General features: G+C 49.2%; 1 pseudogene; it reads right to left on the reverse strand.

The window, feature by feature from the left end:
- The window catches only part of LOC138452966 (zinc finger protein 208-like), a 300800-nt pseudogene extending 282688 nt beyond the window's left edge, over positions 1–18112 (reverse strand).
- Between the last annotated feature and the right edge of the window lie 397 nt (positions 18113–18509).

Raw genomic sequence — 18509 nt, forward strand, 5'->3', positions numbered from 1 at the left:
AGTATGCAAAGTATACACAATAGGCACTCAGACACAATAATACAAGCAAACACTGACCAGAGCTTTGGTATCAAAGTATATAATTATTTATTTAAAAACACACTGTTTGAAACACTCCAGCACTCTTATTGTAAAACACTCTAAACACAGTTACTATTATAATATATACAACCCTTATTCCTTATCAGATAAGTCTTAGTTAACACCACTTATTCCATACAGAGGTGAGCGCTTAACTATAGATGGCACTCCAATAAGTTTATGAAGAAGGGAGGGAAAAAGACAGAATATGGAAAGGTACACCACTCTAAGATTTAGGAACACTATTAGCAAGGTAGAAGAGCAAAAGTCACTTGTGAGCCAAAGTCCATAGGCTGGGCCCACTCTTAGAGAGAGCAGAGCACAAATGCCCCCATGGTCACACAGTTACACTATGCTTAGAAAGTCTTGCAGAGAGTTCGAAAAGTGTTTAGAGAGGCTCAGAAAAGCTTAGCAAGGGTGTCCCAGGCTAACCCAGGTTTGAAAGCCGGGGGCTAAATGTACCCAGTACAGCCGGTGGCAAGGGAAGCCAGGCGGGACACGGTACCTTAAGTGGGAAGGATCCTCCAGCGGTGGCAGTTGTTCCTGGCAGCGGGTGCAAGTCTCGTCGTCGTCCAGGGGAAGAGAAGATCTCGACTTGGAGGAAAGATGAAGGTTCACTGCCAGGGAAGAAACCAGCCGCAGAGTTTTCCGGTTAAAGGTATTACCCTTTATTTTGCGGTCGTGGTAAAACGTGGTATTCCGGTTGCCGGGGTGCTTGGCACAGGCAAGGCGGCCACAAGATGCGTCGGGAAGGCGAAAAGACGGTGAAACTGGTTATCCCCACCAGTCAAAGGAAGAAGACTCTCCGGCGGGAGATCTCCTCTGTCGTTGGGAAAAGTGGTGAGACGGTCCAGCAGGGCTCCACCGGTGGTGTCGTCATGGCAGGTCGGCTCAGCTTCTCCCTCGTCGGATTCTTAGGTCCTGTGGCGACTTCTGAAGTTCCAGTCCCCAAAGCCCTGCTTTTATGCAGAAAACCCCCATTCACTCAGCCGGCCGGCTCACCACTTGGGCCAATCAGGACGGAGTGCGACTTGAGTTGCCTAGGCAACTCAGTCCAGGGTGCCTAAATCCCCCTCCACCCCTCCTAAGTACCCCAGACAGAGTGGCACCACTTTGGAGGGCTTCTGTGGAGGAGCCCGCCAAAAAGTGGAACAAAGGGCTCGACTTGGGTTGGAGTCACAGAAGAGAACACAAACGCCATTTTAGAACCGAGTTTTGGCAAAAAATACCAACCGGAGAATTAATAATAATTAAATAAACCGGCGGTATGTTCGAGGCTATCGTAATTAAATAAATAAAGATAGTAGCCTCGAACAATGGGAAAATCCCATAGAGAAATATTCGCGGTTGAATATAAAAAGTAGTATCCACTGCCACCAGCCAAAACTCGATCAGGGGGGACGGAGACGTGCTCCCTCGACTAACAGACCCCGGGGCAATCGAATTGCCCCAGCCAGTACGTCCACAATATGATGGTTTGTACTGGTTCTGTTCAGAATTTAAGACTAGTAAAGTCAATGGTGACTTTACATGCCCAGGGAGACAGTAGTCAGTCCCAGGGTATGGAGTCTATACTGGGGGGTCACTATGACACCCCTGTGTTACTGCACTAAGGGTGCTGTGTAACACACATCACAAAAACACATGAAGCCCTATGGAGTAAAAGACCCCATAGCCCATTAAACACATCTAGAGTCAAAGAAACACACTCAAATCATGCCCAAGAGTGAGGGTAGAAGAGTCTCACTCTTGGCAGGAGAAAAAGATAAACCCCAAAAATCCAGCAAAGCTGCTGGGGGACTCACTAGGTTAGGAAATTCAGCCTAAACAGAGAATTCTCCCTAATAAGAGGCATTGAGCTTCCCTTATTTCTGTGGGTAGTCTCTAATCCAACCTGTGAGTACACGCCTAGTGGGAGACTGCATGGTTTGTCCAGTGCATGGTTCCCATCCCTTCTTGTTCACCATAGAGGTCTGCCCTTTCCTCCTGTCCGTTGTTCTGACTTCCCTCGTCTATTCTTCCTTCTTGTTTAGCCTCCTGCTGTATACGCTTGCCTGTCCCCTTCCATCAGCACAGCCACCCCAAACCTACCTGGGTGCCCTCTGTAACCCCTGACAAACAAAGGACATCTGTTCCTCGCACTTCTACATATAACAAACAAACACGGAAATACATGGCAATTCCAAACAAACAATGATTGCATTTGTAATGTCACCACAGTCTCTCTTTGTAACCTGGGCGCATTCCCCTTCCACTGATTCAAATGTAATTCTGTTTTACAGTTCAAGAAAAGAAAACAAGAAAATCCTGATTTGCAACTATGTTCAACCACAATTCGTTTCCACTTCAACTCATCAATAGAAAGTTCCAACTCAATTTGGTATAACTTCAACTTGTTAATGAAAAGTTCAAACTTAGTAAACAGAAGGGTTTTTAATTCTTTGAAGAATTCTTCAGTTCATCAACAGCAACAATAATTGTCTTGGTCAGGATGATTTTCCACAAATACCTTTATCAACGTCAATTTGCCAATAAAACTTAATTTGGTATACCTTTAGTATCACAATCAACATAGGTTGTGTCTTGGTCATGATGATATATGATACTATATGATATAGCATTTATAACGCGCCTACACACAAGTGTTTTCAGGTGCGACGAGGCAAGGGAGGGGGAACAGAGGGAAGACAGACAAGGATCCTACTAGGCCAGGTGTCATTCAGATTAAGCAAGTGCATGGGAGGGGGAAAGGGAAAAGTGCGTGGGGGAAGGGAGAGGGGAAAGTGCAGTACAGGGATAGTAGAATAAATAAGATAAATAAAACGGCCAGAAGGTGGCAAGTGCAAGGTAAGAGCAACATAAGTGCTGGTGGGGGGACTGTAGGGATACAAAGTAACAGACCCCAGGTGCGGGGGTTGCCAGGGAGGCAGTGCAGGTGTGCCTGGGTCCGAGAACAGAACAGGTGGCCAGGAAACCAGTGCAGATTCAGCCAGGAATTCAGCAGGGGAGAGGGGGAGAGAATGCTGCACCAAAGAGGAAGGTTTTGAGGTACTTCCGGAACCAGAGATGGTTCTCCTCAAGTTTCAGGGAGGCTGTCCCAGAGGGAGGCCCTAGTCGAAGAAAGAGATCTACCACAAACACGTTGCTTGGAGAAGCGGCTGACCCTAAGGGAGTTGGAGGCGGAAGAGCGAAGAGCTTGAGAAGGAAGGTATTTAGGAAGATCTTTTAATGTGTATGAATAAGTATTACAAAAAGATTTACGTTAAATCATTTTACTCACTTATAAAATACACACATTGGGAAATGCACTTACATTTTTACTCTACAAAAAAAATCATTTTACTCCCAACTAAAAAAAGGCAGTAAAATACTCCCAACTTCAAAATCGAATATATAGCGCTGACTGTATTTTTAAGTCCCCTCTCCATGCTCATGTGTATCCTACTTCTCGTAGTCACCGTCCTCGCTATCGGGAGCCTGCTTACTCCATTCTACGTCTCACCCCCGTCCCTACTATACCTTTAATCCCCCTCTCCATGCTTATGTGTATCCTACTACTCCTAGTCACCGTCCTCGCTATCGGGAGCCTGCTCACTCCATACTACGTCTCACTGCCAGTCCCTACTATACCTTCAATCCCCCTCTCGTTGCTCACGTTTATCCTACTTCTCCTAGTTGCTGTCCTTGCTCTATCAGGACTCTGCTTACTCCATGCTACATCCCACTGAAGCTTCCTTCTCCCGATCACATCCTTCCCACTCCATCTAAAGAGCTCCCTGGTTGCTCCTCTCCCATTAACACTACACACTCCATCCTCACCTACCCTATCAATATTCCTTTAGATACTCCCAGCACCTACCTCCTCACCCTCAGCCCCCATACTGCCTTCACTCACCATGAATACCAACTCCCTCTGTAATGAAACATCCTTCATCAGTGACCACTTCAGAGTCCCATCATCTCAAACGCTGATGGCTATTGCCAAAAATTGGATCTCCCCTCATGATACTGCCACTTTGGCTGCTCGCCATGCTTATTTTGCCACCTTTTTTCAATCCCTTTTGCTTAATAAAAATGCAGTGATGTTGGCCTGAGGGTCATCAAGGCAGCCATCAGCCCCTCTGATTTTACTTTCACCCTTCAGACATATCTTAGTCCCACTGCTTCCATGTCAACAATCACCAACCTGGCACCCTCAACCGCTTTTGTAAAGTAGACCTACTGCAGGAATCACTCTCATGGTCTTATTGGGTGACCGCAACTTCTCCGATATTACTACAGCTCACCAACTACAGGTTGACGCCACTCTCTCACACCACCACACCCTGGCCAATTTACACACCCTTCATGCTCACGCTCAAGGGAACTCTCTTATCCTGACCCTACACTCCCAACTCTGCTCTCTATTGCCCCTCTTCCTCCAACATTTGCTTCAATATCCACTCCCCCTGCCCCCCCATCATCCATTACCTAAAGGAAATTCAGCCCCGACTCTGTAGATCCCTACAGGTACACAGTGAAAACATAGTCAACAAAAACATGTTGGGGGGTAGCGGGAGGGCAGAGTTATGTATACACATGCACACACACCCCACACCTTTGCAGTGAAAAATGTGGCAAAGCTAAAGGTAATCATAAAATACAGCAGAAGGTAGCACAGTGCTATTAAGGTTTACGGGTTAGCGTTCAGGAGGTTGTGGGGGCTTGTAAATGGTCTGGTTTTATACAGGTGACTACTCATCCATCCTTCAAACCCTCTCCTCTCTAGGGTTCAAGTACACTGTTATCGACTACCCCTTCCTCATCTTATTAACTCCTCTTCCAACAAGCCCCTTCAACTGTAATTCAGTTTGGCGGTATTCCAGAGGATTTACCCGCAGAATACCGCCAAACCTGTCATGAGGCCTGTTGTGTTTCATAGTGCAGCAGCTACACACCGAACAGTTTGCTGTATTCTTTTACAGGGAACCCAAATAATAACCAATAGGGAACATATCAGCAGAGAAGTGTCGCCGACATACCTGGATGTATTTTCCTTATGCTCATTTTTTTACACAGTTGAACTGGGCCTGTCACAGCACCCTATTCAAGGATCACCTCTGCCTCATCTGATGTTTTAAAGGTGCATCGTTTCTGTTAGAAATGACAATGTTCAATAAGTTTAAAAAACTGCCGCCTGGTGATGCCAACTATAGAAGCATTTAAATTACATACAATTGTTCTCAACTTTGGTGAAATGGCATTGCTGCTCAAACATCTTATTGTACATACTGCAAGCTCCAGCACACAGTGAAGTCGTCCCCGGTGCAGACTATACTGCACCACACTCTCCGCCCACCACCACTCTCCTTAGCACAGACAACCCCACTCCACTCAGCTGAGCCTTTCCCTGTACTCGGTCTAGTAACTAAACCCTCCCACTCAGCCTGTAATATCTAGTGAATTATTATTCCGCCACTCAGTCACCTCCACCCCTTCAGACCCATCCTGCTTTCCTCCTCATAATCTCCTGACCACCTGCTTTCAGTAGGCAATCCTAACCCCTGGAATGCCCCACCTCGGAGCCGTACCTGTAACCTCAGAAGGGTTTCTCTGAGCTCTTTCTTGACTCTCCTGAGAGTCCGTACCTTTGAATCTTAGAGCTCCTGAACTTTAGAGCCCCCGATCCTCGAGCACAATCCTTCTTGCCCAGATCCCCCCTCCTGTACCCCACGGAGAGGCTTCATTCATCTCCTCTTACAGCCCACATTACACCTTCTTATAAGGTGCCATGCTCTCGCCCTTCAGAACTCCAATCACCTTCCTGTGGCTGCAGATGGCCTCTTCACACATACTCAGTTTTACCCAGTCCTGGATTTTCATCTAAGTGCACACGTTAATTGCCCCCATTATAACACGCGCCAATTAGTCCAAGCATACTAAGGGATTTTGTTGAAGAGTCAGGACTGATGACATGGAATAGTTTAGGAGATATGCCAGGGGACGAGATGGCACATATGCCCTCCCCTCAGGGAACATGCCTCTGAAGCCCTTCTGGTCAGTTTTCAGAGCCACTATGCCAACTTTCAGATGAATCCCAGGAGCCTGGTCTCAAAGAATCCAGTAACCTTTAAAGCCCCATCTGATCCCACTAGACGCCCACCTTCCTGGTGTTTCAGTTTTTCTCTTTCTGTTCAGAGTAGCCATGATCCACACAAAACTCTCAACTCACCCACATTTGGTGGGGGTCACCATCCTTATTTATTTGTTTTTATATAATGCGCCTAATACCATACCCGAGTGTGGTTTCTACGCGTGGATCCAGGATTCGAACCTATGTTGCTCGGCGTGTTCTTGCTTCAAAGACCAGCACGTTGCCCCTGTGCTATCCTCCGTTCACTGACTGTCATCCTTGGACATATTGTCACCCTCCCAGCACACCACTGTGCTCCAGAGATTTCAATAGGCTCATCCACACATGAACACTTTCACCAACATTAATACAAATCAGTTAACAGGAAAAAAATGCAATAGTTCCCATTGAAGTCAATGTGGTCATACGCCACACAACCCCACGCACACCCGATTTCACAAGCACTGGAGAGTTAATATTGTAGATGAAAGCACACTATGATGAAAGCTAGGCCAATTCCCTCTTCTGTGAGGTCACTCCTGTTGGTGTCAATGCATATGCAAGTAGGAGGCTTGCATGCACTTTGCCCCATAGGGCCAGGACACACCTCGACTTGGTGAGTGTTCCCTGCATGTATAATGGGGCCAGTGCTATTTTTTTGTTCCCTCTATGTGTTAAAATGACATCTGCAAAAAATGTCACCAAAAAAGCCGATAGGTGCGCAAATGATGCGGTATGAGGCCACTTCAGATGCGCAACCACGATCAAAGTGTTCTGCGAAAACAACTTACAAAGTTGGCCATCCTACTGCCGCCTCTGGGCCATCCAGCCACAGGAAGAGCCCAGGATCATTCAGCATGGCCCTACCCCTCGGAAACCGTGCCCTGGAGGCTCAGTCTCAGGTAGGTCTCCCACCAGGTCACATTCTTCTGCCTTAAACATTGCATGCTGATAACACTTCTGTTTTCCCCTATGGAAGTGACGGCCAGACGTGCTCCAGCAAACCGCCGCTTTTAATGCCAACGTTGCAAGGAACACTGCAAGCCCCAGAACTAAGTAATAGATAAATTAATACATTGCCGCATAATACTGCTGAATGGTAATATAGGAGCAGTGCCACCCCCGCTGAGGCTCCTTTCATTTGAAAAAGTTGAAAGGTCCTGACGCCGCCCCTGTGTAGCAGCATGGCCTGCTTGGGGTTTATTTTAACCCAACTGGGGTCCGTCTTCTCTTTCCATTTAGTCAGTCTTTCCTTCCCCTTGTGTCCCTTCTTCCAAAGGTGATGGCTGGTCTATCTGCTTTTCCACGCTGCCCTCAATATGTCTACTTTTTTTCTGTGCTCGCCTGTTTTTCTAGTTAATTGAAAGTTAAGATTATGTAGAGATTACAGCAAGTTGCATGAAAAGTGAGGTACATCATAGTTATTATAATAATTGATACAGTAGTTAACTACATACGATAATATATATAATAATAAGTAAAATCAAAGCATGGTTTAAGAATTGGCAGAGGACGAGCAATAAAGGCAGTAACAGAAGCATTCTAGATTAAGTAATCATTAAAGGCATTCCATTAGTTATGAAAATAAGGTAAAGTTTTTGTTGATAAGGCATACATTATTTCAATTCTGTGAAAAGAGCAAACAGAGTTCCACCATAAATTATAAGTTCATTTTCGAGTATTTTTCCAATTAGACCCAATGCGATGGTAGGCAATATAATTAAATAAGGCGAAGAGTTATCACCTCCTTCCTTCACGTCACCTTCTTGCTTCCAAAGAAGGATTCATAGCTTCAGTGTAATTGGCGGCTATTAACCTTATCTATATCTCCATTATAATGTGTGCCTCAGACTGCTTTGCGCTCTAAATAAAGGGGGAGGGGTGGAACCATCATGTTGAAAGGGGTGGGGGGTGGAACCATAATTTAGAAATGGGCCCCCACATATCTATATCCGGGCCCAATTCTACATTTGCTCAGAATACAGACCGATGGTGATCTGTCATAGAAGTATTTAGAGAATACGATTTAATGAAAAGCCTATGAGCTATGATGGAGGTTTTCTGAGAGGATCATAAATAATGATCCTAAGTCTATTCAGCCCCTTCAGGGTGACCAGAACTAGGCAGGCAGGAGCATGTACTTCTCATTGGGTGCTCCTAGGTAGGGCTTCCAGCACTAGGCAGGCAGGGCATGGACTTCTCCTTGGGTGCTCCAAGGCAGGGCTACCAGCACTAGGCAGGCAGGGGCATGGACTTCTCCATGGGTGCTCCTAGGTAGGGCTACCAGCACTAGGCAGGCAGGAGCATGTACTTCTCCTTGGGTGCTCCTAGGTAGGGCTTCCAGCACTAGGCAGGCAGGGCATGGACTTCTCCTTGGGTGCTCCAAGGCAGGGCTACCAGCACTAGGCAGGCAGGGGCATGGACTTCTCTTTGCATGCTCCTAGGTAGGGCTACCAGCACTAGGCAGGCAGGGGCATGGACTTCTCTTTGCATGCTCCTAGGTAGGGCTACCAGCACTAGGCAGGCAGGGGCGTGTACTTCTCCTTGCATGCTCCTAGGTAGGGCTACCAGTACTAGGCAGGCAGGGGCATGGACTTCTCCTTGGGTGCTTCTAGGTAGGGCTGCCAGCACTAGGCAGGCAGGGGTGTGTACTTCCCCTTGGGTGCTCCTAGGTAGGGCTTCCAGCCCTAGGCAGGCAGGGGCATGGACTTCTCCTTGGGTGCTCCTAGGCAGGGCTACCAGCACCAGGCAGGCAGGGGCATGTACTTCTCCATGGGTGCTCCTAGGTAGGGCTACCAGCACTAGGCAGGCAGGAGCATGTACTTCTCATTGGGTGCTCCTAGGTAGGGCTTCCAGCACTAGGCAGGCAGGGCATGGACTTCTCCTTGGGTGCTCCAAGGCAGGGCTACCAGCACTAGGCAGGCAGGGGCATGGACTTCTCTTTGCATGCTCCTAGGTAGGGCTACCAGCACTAGGCAGGCAGGGGCGTGTACTTCTCCTTGCATGCTCCTAGGTAGGGCTACCAGTACTAGGCAGGCAGGGGCATGGACTTCTCCTTGGGTGCTTCTAGGTAGGGCTGCCAGCACTAGGCAGGCAGGGGTGTGTACTTCCCCTTGGGTGCTCCTAGGCAGGGCTTCCAGCACTAGGCAGGCAGGGGCATGGACTTCTCCTTGGGTGCTCCTAGGCAGGGCTTCCAGCACTAGGCAGGCAGGGGCATGGACTTCTCCTTGGGTGCTCCTAGGCAGGGCTTCCAGCACTAGGCAGGCAGGGGCATGGACTTCTCCTTGGGTGCTCCTAGGCAGGGCTTCCAGCACTAGGCAGGCAGGGGCATGGACTTCTCCTTGGGTGCTCCTAGGCAGGGCTTCCAGCACTAGGCAGGCAGGGGCATGGACTTCTCCTTGGGTGCTCCTAGGCAGGGCTTCCAGCACTAGGCAGGCAGGGGCATGGACTTCTCCTTGGGTGTGTAGAGTTCATTCTTGGAATGTTGTTCTCGAGCTGGTCTCGCGCGCTCTCTTTATTGTATGCTGTGAGAGCCGTGTGACCAACGGGAGACGGTTAGAGTTTAAATGAGAGAGCGCTGTATTGGGGCCGCGGGGAGCTCCGTAGGATTAAAGTATTTACTTTAACTTACCGTGTCATCGCATCTTTTCATATGGCGACGAGGAACGGAGCTCGGAGCCAGCGGGGTGTCCTAGCGAAGCAGAGCAGTGTGTCGGGACATCCACAGTGCTGACCCCAACGGCCGAAGAGGGCCGCGTAGCTTGGCAGGAAGAGAGGTGTGGGGGCCGCAGGGGGACTGTCTTAGCAGCGGAGTTTCTGAGCTGCAGGGGGACGGTCTCCGCGGCGGCCGCAGGGGGACTGTCTCAGCAGCTGTTGGAGTGAGGAGCTGCAGGGAGACGGTCTCCGCGGTGGAGGAGGAGTGTGGAGCAGGAGCTCTTCACTCTCCCCACCTCACCGGGTGAAGCCAGGTTGGTTCCGCCCACCCCAGACCTCTGTGGACATTAAGGTGAGGAGGAAGAACTAAGGGGGAGAGGGGACTGGGGACAGGGAGTGAGCACTACCAGAGGGGGAGGAGGCACATTCAAATACAGTGCCATCTAGAGGATCCCAGAGGACAATTATTGAACAAAGTGAGCACAACCATAAAGGAAGGCACATTCAAAGGAAAAAAGGAATTGATACAGTGCCACCTAGAGGATCCCAAAGAAATGTATTTAGAAAGGGTGAAGTGCCACCCAAAGGAGAGAACCTGTTTAAAGGTTATTATTAAGTAAGTGACTGTTGAATTTACGGTGAGCACTTTTGAAGATTTGGACAGTGTGAAGGGAGGAGCCAAAGGGCCAGAATAAGAGGAAGACTGGCTGAGATTAGAGGACTAATAAGAATAAATAAGGTGTAATAAGTAAATAAACCTGGTGTGCAACAGTGCATACAGAGCATATTGGTTGAATAAATTGGCTTGTACAACACAAAGATGGCTGCGGCGAGTATGTCACCACCACCCCCATTCCTGTCAGAACCCGGTACTCCGCCAATAAGATGGGACAGGTGGAAAAAGTTGTTTGATACTTACCTGATTGCCATAGGGGTGATAAGTTTGCATCTGCGAGAAAAGAAGCAATTTTACTCCATAATTTAGGAACTGAGGGCAGAAGTGTTTATGATGGATTGCCTGATCTTATGCAGCAAGGCCAAGGGGAAATCGACCAATATTCGATGGCGGAAAGAAAATTGGAGATCCATTTTGAAGCTAAGAAGAACATAACGTTTGAGAGGCATAAGTTCTTCCAAAGGGTACAAGATCCACAGGAACCAGTGGAGAACTTCATTGCGGCACTAAGGTCATTGAGCCATACATGTGAATTTGGGCTGCTCACAGACTCTCTTATAAGAGACCAATTGGTCCGATGCACGAATAATGTGAAAATACAGGAGAGACTATTGTCAAAAGGATGCATCACTGGAATCAGCCATTGATACGGCAAGGAGTATGGAACAAACCCATAAATATATGTCAACTATGAAGGGAGACAAGCGAGAAGGAGAAGTGGCTGCAGTGAGGGGATTCCGTAAGAGCGTCCCGAACAAAGAAATAAGATGTTACAAGTGTGGGAGCAACCGCCACATTTCCACAAGTATGTTTTGTCCCGCCAGGAATATCTCGTGTTTGAAATGCAAGAAGAAGGGCCATTTCGCGAGGGTGTGTCGGGAATCAGGTGTGGTGCAGAACATTGAAGCAGGAGGAAGAGTACCAGAACAAGCAGAGGATCAAGTAATGGAACTGTGCAGCCAGACAAAGCATGTGCTAGAAGTTTCTGAGGTCTCAAGCAAAGGAGGTGCACCCACAGATGTATTCATGATCAACGGGAGAGTAGTGACAATGAAGGTGGACAGTTGTTCACCGTGGACTTTAATGTCGAAGGCAACATTTCTGAGTTGCATGCAGGGAGACGTGAAAATATTGAAAGAACACAATATTGAGCCTTATGCATATGGGAACGTCAAAATTGACGTAGTAGGAATGTTCCAGGCCTCCATAAAATATAAAGGAAGAAGCTGTGAATCGGAAATAAATATGACACAAGAAGGGTCATCACTCCTGGGGTGGGGTGAACAATGGAAATTAGGGATTTGAATCCAAGCGAATGCAGAGAGACCTATTAATGTGGCTGAATTGAAGGACAAGTGGGAGAAGGAGTATCCTATGGTATTCAAAGATGAATTGGGAATGTTGAAAGTATTTGAGCACCAAATTCAGCTGAAGGCAGGCGCGAGCCCAAAAGTGCATAAGGTGAGGCCAGTGCCTCATGAATTGAGCGAGAAACGGAAGGTGGAGGTAGAGTCGTTGCTTCAAAAGGGAATAATAGAAAAGAGTGAAAGCTCAGAATGGTTGTCGCCGGTGGTAGTAGCCGCAAAGGCAAGTGGAGACATTAGACTATGTGTAGACCTGCGAGATCTGAACAGAAGCATCTTGGTAGATAGACATCCCCTGCCGATAATTGGTGACAAATTATCTGTACTAAACAACGCCAAAGTATTTTCAGTCATTGACCTTTCTCAGGCATACCATCAGATTCCATTGAAGGAAGATTGTCAACATTTGACAGCATTTATTACAGTATTTGGAACATTTAAGTATTGCAGGATGCCGTTTGGACTCGCCTCGGCGGCGGCTGTATTCCGAAGGGTGATGGAGACAGTACTGGATGGAGTAAAAAACATTATTGTGTTCCAAGATGATGTTCTGATATATGCTAGTTCCACTAGCGAACATGATGAAGTGTTGAAACAGGTGTTGAACAGGTTGGGTGAGGCAGGGTTAACGGTAAAAAGGAGCAAATGTAAGATTGCGGTGAGCAGAGTGGAGTACCTGGGACATGAGATGGAGGAGCAAGGAGTGAGACCTAAAAGGAATTTAGTGGAAGCATTGAAGGATGCACCGGTACCAAAGGATAAGGAACAAGTTAAATCATTTTTAGGATTGGCCGAATATTATCACAGATTCATGAAGGATTTTGCCAAGGTGTCGACTCCTCTTAGAATGTTGCTCAAGAAGGGTGCGAGATTCGAATGGTCAACAGAATGTGACGTGGCTTTTGAGTGCATTAAGCAAGCGGTGAGTGCAGCACCATCCATAGGAAGATTTGATTCTAAGGATAGAAGTGTGTTGGTGGTTGGTGCGAGTATGTTGGGGTTGGGTGCAACATTGGTGCAGTATGACAGGGACAATACAGAGAGTTATTGCATTTGCGTCTAGGACGCTGAGAGGTGCAGAATGCAAATATTCCGTCATCGAAAAGGAAACATTAGCCATGTTCTGGGCTGTGAATCATTTTAAGTATTTCTTGTGGGGGAGAAGATTTGTGGTCAGGTCAGACCACAAACCTATGGTGCAGCTCTTCGAAAGTGGAAGGTGGGCTTTGGGTTCTCCAAGAATAAGCAGGTGGGGTTTAGGACTCCAAAATTTTAACTTTGATGTGAGCTACTTGCCTGGAAAGAGAAATGTGGTGGCGGACTGCCTGTCCAGGTTGCCAATGGAAGGTAATGGGGTGGAAGAAAGAGAAGTAGAAGAGGAGTCAGTAGTGGCTGAAATACAGAGTGCAGTTAGTAGAGAAGAGTGGACACAAGAAGAAGATTCTGATGAGGACCTCAAACTTGTAAAGGGTTGGACAGTGAAAGGGTGGCCAGCTAAAAGAGATTTGGATAGCAAATTCAATACCTGGTGGGAGATAAGAGATGAATTGAATTTGTGTGAAGGCAGATTGAGGAGGGGTAGGTATATTGTTCCCCCTCAGCCTATTAGGTCGGTGTTGGTGAGATTGGCACATCAGGGACATCCGGGGGAAGCCGCCATGAAAAGGAAGTTGAGGCAGAACTATTGGTGGCCGGGAATTGACAAAAGTGCTGAAAGGTATGTTAAAGGTTGCTGGAATTGTCAAACCAGTGACAAATGCAGAGTGGTAAGAGAGGCCCCATTAATACCTAATGTGATACCAGATCAACCTTGGAACAAGTTGGCAGTGCACATTATGGGCCCTGTGGCAGGCCTGGGAGAGGGACTTAAATTTCTATTTGTGGTAGTAGACTTCCATTCCAAATGGTTCGAATGGGAAGCGGTGAAAGAAGTCACGACTAAGAAATTGATTGGTTTCTTGGAAAAGGTCTTCCTTAAGGAAGGTGTTCCTGAGGAAATTGTGTCTGATAATGGAGTACAATTTGTGTCTGTGGCAATGAGAACATTTCTTGCGGGCTATAGCATAAAACACACGAGGACCGCACTGTATAATCCCAAAGCGAATGGTCTGGTTGAAAGAATCAACAGGTACATAAAAGGGGGCCTACAATTGGCTATGAAGTTGGGACAACCATGGAGGGAGGTGTTGAGGATGTTAACATGGAGTTATGTCACTACACCACACTCTGTAACTGGTGCATCTCCATTTGTGTCTATGAAAGGCAGGGAACCTGGTACAAGGCTTTGTCCAGGATGGCTAGGTATGGCCAAGGTGGTCAGTGTGGATCGGGATCGCATAATGAGATTAATTAAATTGAGTCAGGAAAAGAACAAAGAACTGTTTGATGACAGGATGAGGGTGAAAGAACAGGAATGGAAGGTCGGGGAGATGGTGTATGTTAAAAGTCCCAGGTTGGTGAACAAATGTGTGGAAAGTAAGTTCCTGGGACCGAAAAAGATAAGTGCAGTTAAGAGCAATGTTGTTGTCTTGGAGGGAGGAGACGTTTGGTCAAAAGGAAGGTTGGCAAGAGCAGGAAATGAGAAAGAGAATACATTGGAGGAGAAATTGAAGGGTAGAAAAGTGAGTGTGGACAATAATGAGGAAGAAGAGGTGAAAGGAAGAGTTGTTGATGAGGAAGTGAAAGGAGGAGTTGTGGATGTGAAAAATAATGATACTGGTGTAAGAGTAAATGAAGAAGGTTCACATAGGCATAGGTCAAAGCCTGTGTGGATGAAAGATTATGAAACTGAAAATTGATATTAAAATGAAATGCAAGTCAAAATTTAAATGCTCAAAATTTAAGATTTATTTTTTTCTGCTGTAGCCTATTTCTATTTTATGATTGTTTTGGCTAAGTGGGTAATGTAATTGAAATCATTTAGGTTTTCTTATTCATAGTTCATACTTAGTTATTTTCTGCATAAGGGGGAAGATGTGTAGAGTTCATTCTTGGAATGTTGTTCTCGAGCTGGTCTCGCGCGCTCTCTTTATTGTATGCTGCGAGTGCCGCGTGACCAACGGGAGACGGTTAGAGTTTAAATGAGAGAGCGCTGTGTTGGAGCTCCGTAGGATTAAAGTATTTACTTTAACTTACCGTGTCATCGCATCTTTTCAGTGCTCCTAGGGAGGGATTCCAGCACTAGGCAGGTAGGGGTGTGTACTTCTCCTTGGGTGCTCCTAGGTAGGGCTTCCAGCAATAGGAAGGCAGGGGTGTGTACTTCTCCTTGGGAGGGCTTCCAGCACTAGGCAGGCCGGGGGATGGACTTCTCCTTGGGTGCTCCTAGGCAGGGCTACCAGCACTAGACAGGCAGCAGCATGGACTTCTCCTTGGGTGCTCCTAGGCAGGGCTGCCAGCACTAGGCAGGCAGGGGCATGGACTTCTCCTTAGGTGCTCCTAGGTAGGCTGCCAGCACTAGGCAGGCAGGGGCGTGTACTTCTCCTTGGGTGCTCCTAGGTAGGGCTACCAGCACTAGGCAGGCAGGGGCATGTACTTCTCCTTGGGTGTTCCTAGGCAGGGCTACCAGCACTAGGCAGGCAGGAGCATGGACTTCTCCTTCGGTGCTCCTAGGCAGGGCTACCAGCACTAGGCAGGCAGGGGCATGGACTTCTCCTTGGGTGCTCCTAGGGAGGGCTTCCAGCACTAGGCAGGCAGGGGCGTGTACTTCTCCATGGGTGCTCCTAGGTAGGGCTACCAGCACTAGGAAGGCAGGGGCATGTACTTCTCCTTGGGTGCTCCTAGGGAGGGCTTCCAGCACTAGGCAGGCAGGGGCATGCACTTCCCCTTGGCTGCTCCAAGGGAGGGCTTCCAGTACAAGTCAGGCCGGGGCGTTTACTTCTCCTTGGGTGCTACTAGGTAGGGCTATCAGCACTAGGCAGGCAGGGGCGTGTACTTCTCCTTGGGTGCTCCTAGGGAGGGCTTCCAGCACTAGGCAGGCAGGGGCGTGTACTTCTCCTTGGGTGCTCCTAGGTAGGACTGCCAGCACTAGGCAGGCAGGGCATGGACTTCTCCTTCGGTGCTCTTAGCTAGGGCTACCAGCACTAGGCAGGCAGGGACATGTACTTCTCCTTGGGTGCTCCTAGGGAGGGCTTCCAGCACTAGGCAGGCAGGGGCATGCACTTCCCCTTGGCTGCTCCTAGGGAGGGTTTCCAGCACTAGCCAGGCAGGGGTGTGCACTTCTCCTTGGGTGCTCCTAGGTAGGGCTATCAGCACTAGGCAGGCAGGGGCGTGGATTTCTCCTTGGGTGCTCCTAGGTAGGGCTTCCAGCACTAGACAGGCAGGGGCGTACACTTCTCCTTGGGTGCTCCTAGGGAGGGCTACAGCACTAGGCGGGCATGGACTTCTCCTTGGGTGCTCCTAGGGAGGGCTTCCAGCACTAGGCAGGCAGGGGCGTGCACTTCCCCTTGGCTGCCCCTGGGGAGGACTTCCAGCACTAGCCAGGCAGGGGTGTGCACTTCTCCTTGGGTGCCTCTAGGTAGGGCTACAAGCACTAGGCAGGAAGGGGTGTGTACTTCTCCTGTGGGTGCTCCTAGGTAGGGCTTCCAGCACTAGGCAGGCAGGGGTGTGTACTTCTCCTTTGGGTGCTCCTAGGTAGGGCTTCCAGCACTAGGCAGGCAGGGGTGTGCACTTCTCCTTGGGTGCCTCTAGGTAGGGCTACAAGCACTAGGCAGGAAGGGGTGTGTACTTCTCCTGTGGGTGCTCCTAGGTAGGGCTTCCAGCACTAGGCAGGCAGGGGTGTGTACTTCTCCTTTGGGTGCTCCTAGGTAGGGCTACCAGCACTAGGCAGGCAGGGGCATGCACTTCTCCTTGGGTGTTCCTAGGCAGGGCTACCAGCACTAGGCAGGCAGGAGCATGGACTTCTCCTTCGGTGCTCCTAGGCAGGGCTACCAGCACTAGGCAGGCAGGGGCATGGACTTCTCCTTGGGTGCTCCTAGGGAGGGCTTCCAGCACTAGGCAGGCAGGGGCGTGTACTTCTCCATGGGTGCTCCTAGGTAGGGCTACCAGCACTAGGAAGGCAGGGGCATGTACTTCTCCTTGGGTGCTCCTAGGGAGGGCTTCCAGCACTAGGCAGGCAGGGGCATGCACTTCCCCTTGGCTGCTCCAAGGGAGGGCTTCCAGTACAAGTCAGGCCGGGGCGTTTACTTCTCCTTGGGTGCTACTAGGTAGGGCTATCAGCACTAGGCAGGCAGGGGCGTGTACTTCTCCTTGGGTGCTCCTAGGGAGGGCTTCCAGCACTAGGCAGGCAGGGGCGTGTACTTCTCCTTGGGTGCTCCTAGGTAGGGCTGCCAGCACTAGGCAGGCAGGGCATGGACTTCTCCTTCGGTGCTCTTAGCTAGGGCTACCAGCACTAGGCAGGCAGGGACATGTACTTCTCCTTGGGTGCTCCTAGGGAGGGCTTCCAGCACTAGGCAGGCAGGGGCATGCACTTCCCCTTGGCTGCTCCTAGGGAGGGTTTCCAGCACTAGCCAGGCAGGGGTGTGCACTTCTCCTTGGGTGCTCCTAGGTAGGGCTATCAGCACTAGGCAGGCAGGGGCGTGGATTTCTCCTTGGGTGCTCCTAGGTAGGGCTTCCAGCACTAGACAGGCAGGGGCGTACACTTCTCCTTGGGTGCTCCTAGGGAGGGCTACAGCACTAGGCGGGCATGGACTTCTCCTTGGGTGCTCCTAGGGAGGGCTTCCAGCACTAGGCAGGCAGGGGCGTGCACTTCCCCTTGGCTGCTCCTAGGGAGGACTTCCAGCACTAGCCAGGCAGGGGTGTGCACTTCTCCTTGGGTGCCTCTAGGTAGGGCTACAAGCACTAGGCAGGAAGGGGTGTGTACTTCTCCTGTGGGTGCTCCTAGGTAGGGCTTCCAGCACTAGGCAGGCAGGGGTGTGTACTTCTCCTTTGGGTGCTCCTAGGTAGGGCTCCCAGCACTAGGCAGGCAGGGGCGTGCACTTCCCCTTGGGTTACAAGGCTAAGCTGGAGACTTTTCTCTCTGTGTTTGAATCCTTGTGTGATTCTGATTGTAGTGTTGCTGTACTTTGTGTAAAGTTCATATAAAACGCCCGTTTTACATGTAAAAACACATTTCATATTTACCAGCCTCAGGAGCAGAGCGCGCGAGAGCTTCACTTGGGAGGAAATCCTGTTCCCGGCGGGTCAGTACCTCTGAGCATGCGCAGATCCACGCTCTGTCACCATCTGTGACGCGGCGTTCATTCAGAGCATGCGCACATGTTCGCTTCCGGTACCGAACGTATCCCGGTCTTTACTTCTGATCATGCGCAGTTTTCTCCGTTGCTAGAGAGCATGCGCACAGGTTCTAGTTCCTCTTTATTGCTGGAGCATGCGCAAATCTTCGCTTCAGGCCCAGCTCTCGAGACTAACATCCTATCCCACCATCGTGAATAAATCAACAATTAAGCAGCTGAACATTCCAGACATAATACGTTTTTCCAGTTCAACATCACTCCAGAATGTAATCCCGGGGTCCTGCCGGGTGTCGCCTACCAGTGTGCTGGGGTTACTGGGTGTTGCAGTCAGAGGCAATGTTCCCTCTTTTTGGGCTGTTTGCGCCAAAGAATCCTTGTGTGCGGGCTCTTTT

Source organism: Ambystoma mexicanum, chromosome 4p (genome assembly GCF_040938575.1).
Source record: "Ambystoma mexicanum isolate Mex_15411 chromosome 4p, UKY_AmexF1_1, whole genome shotgun sequence".
NCBI classification, from domain to species: domain Eukaryota; kingdom Metazoa; phylum Chordata; class Amphibia; order Caudata; family Ambystomatidae; genus Ambystoma; species Ambystoma mexicanum.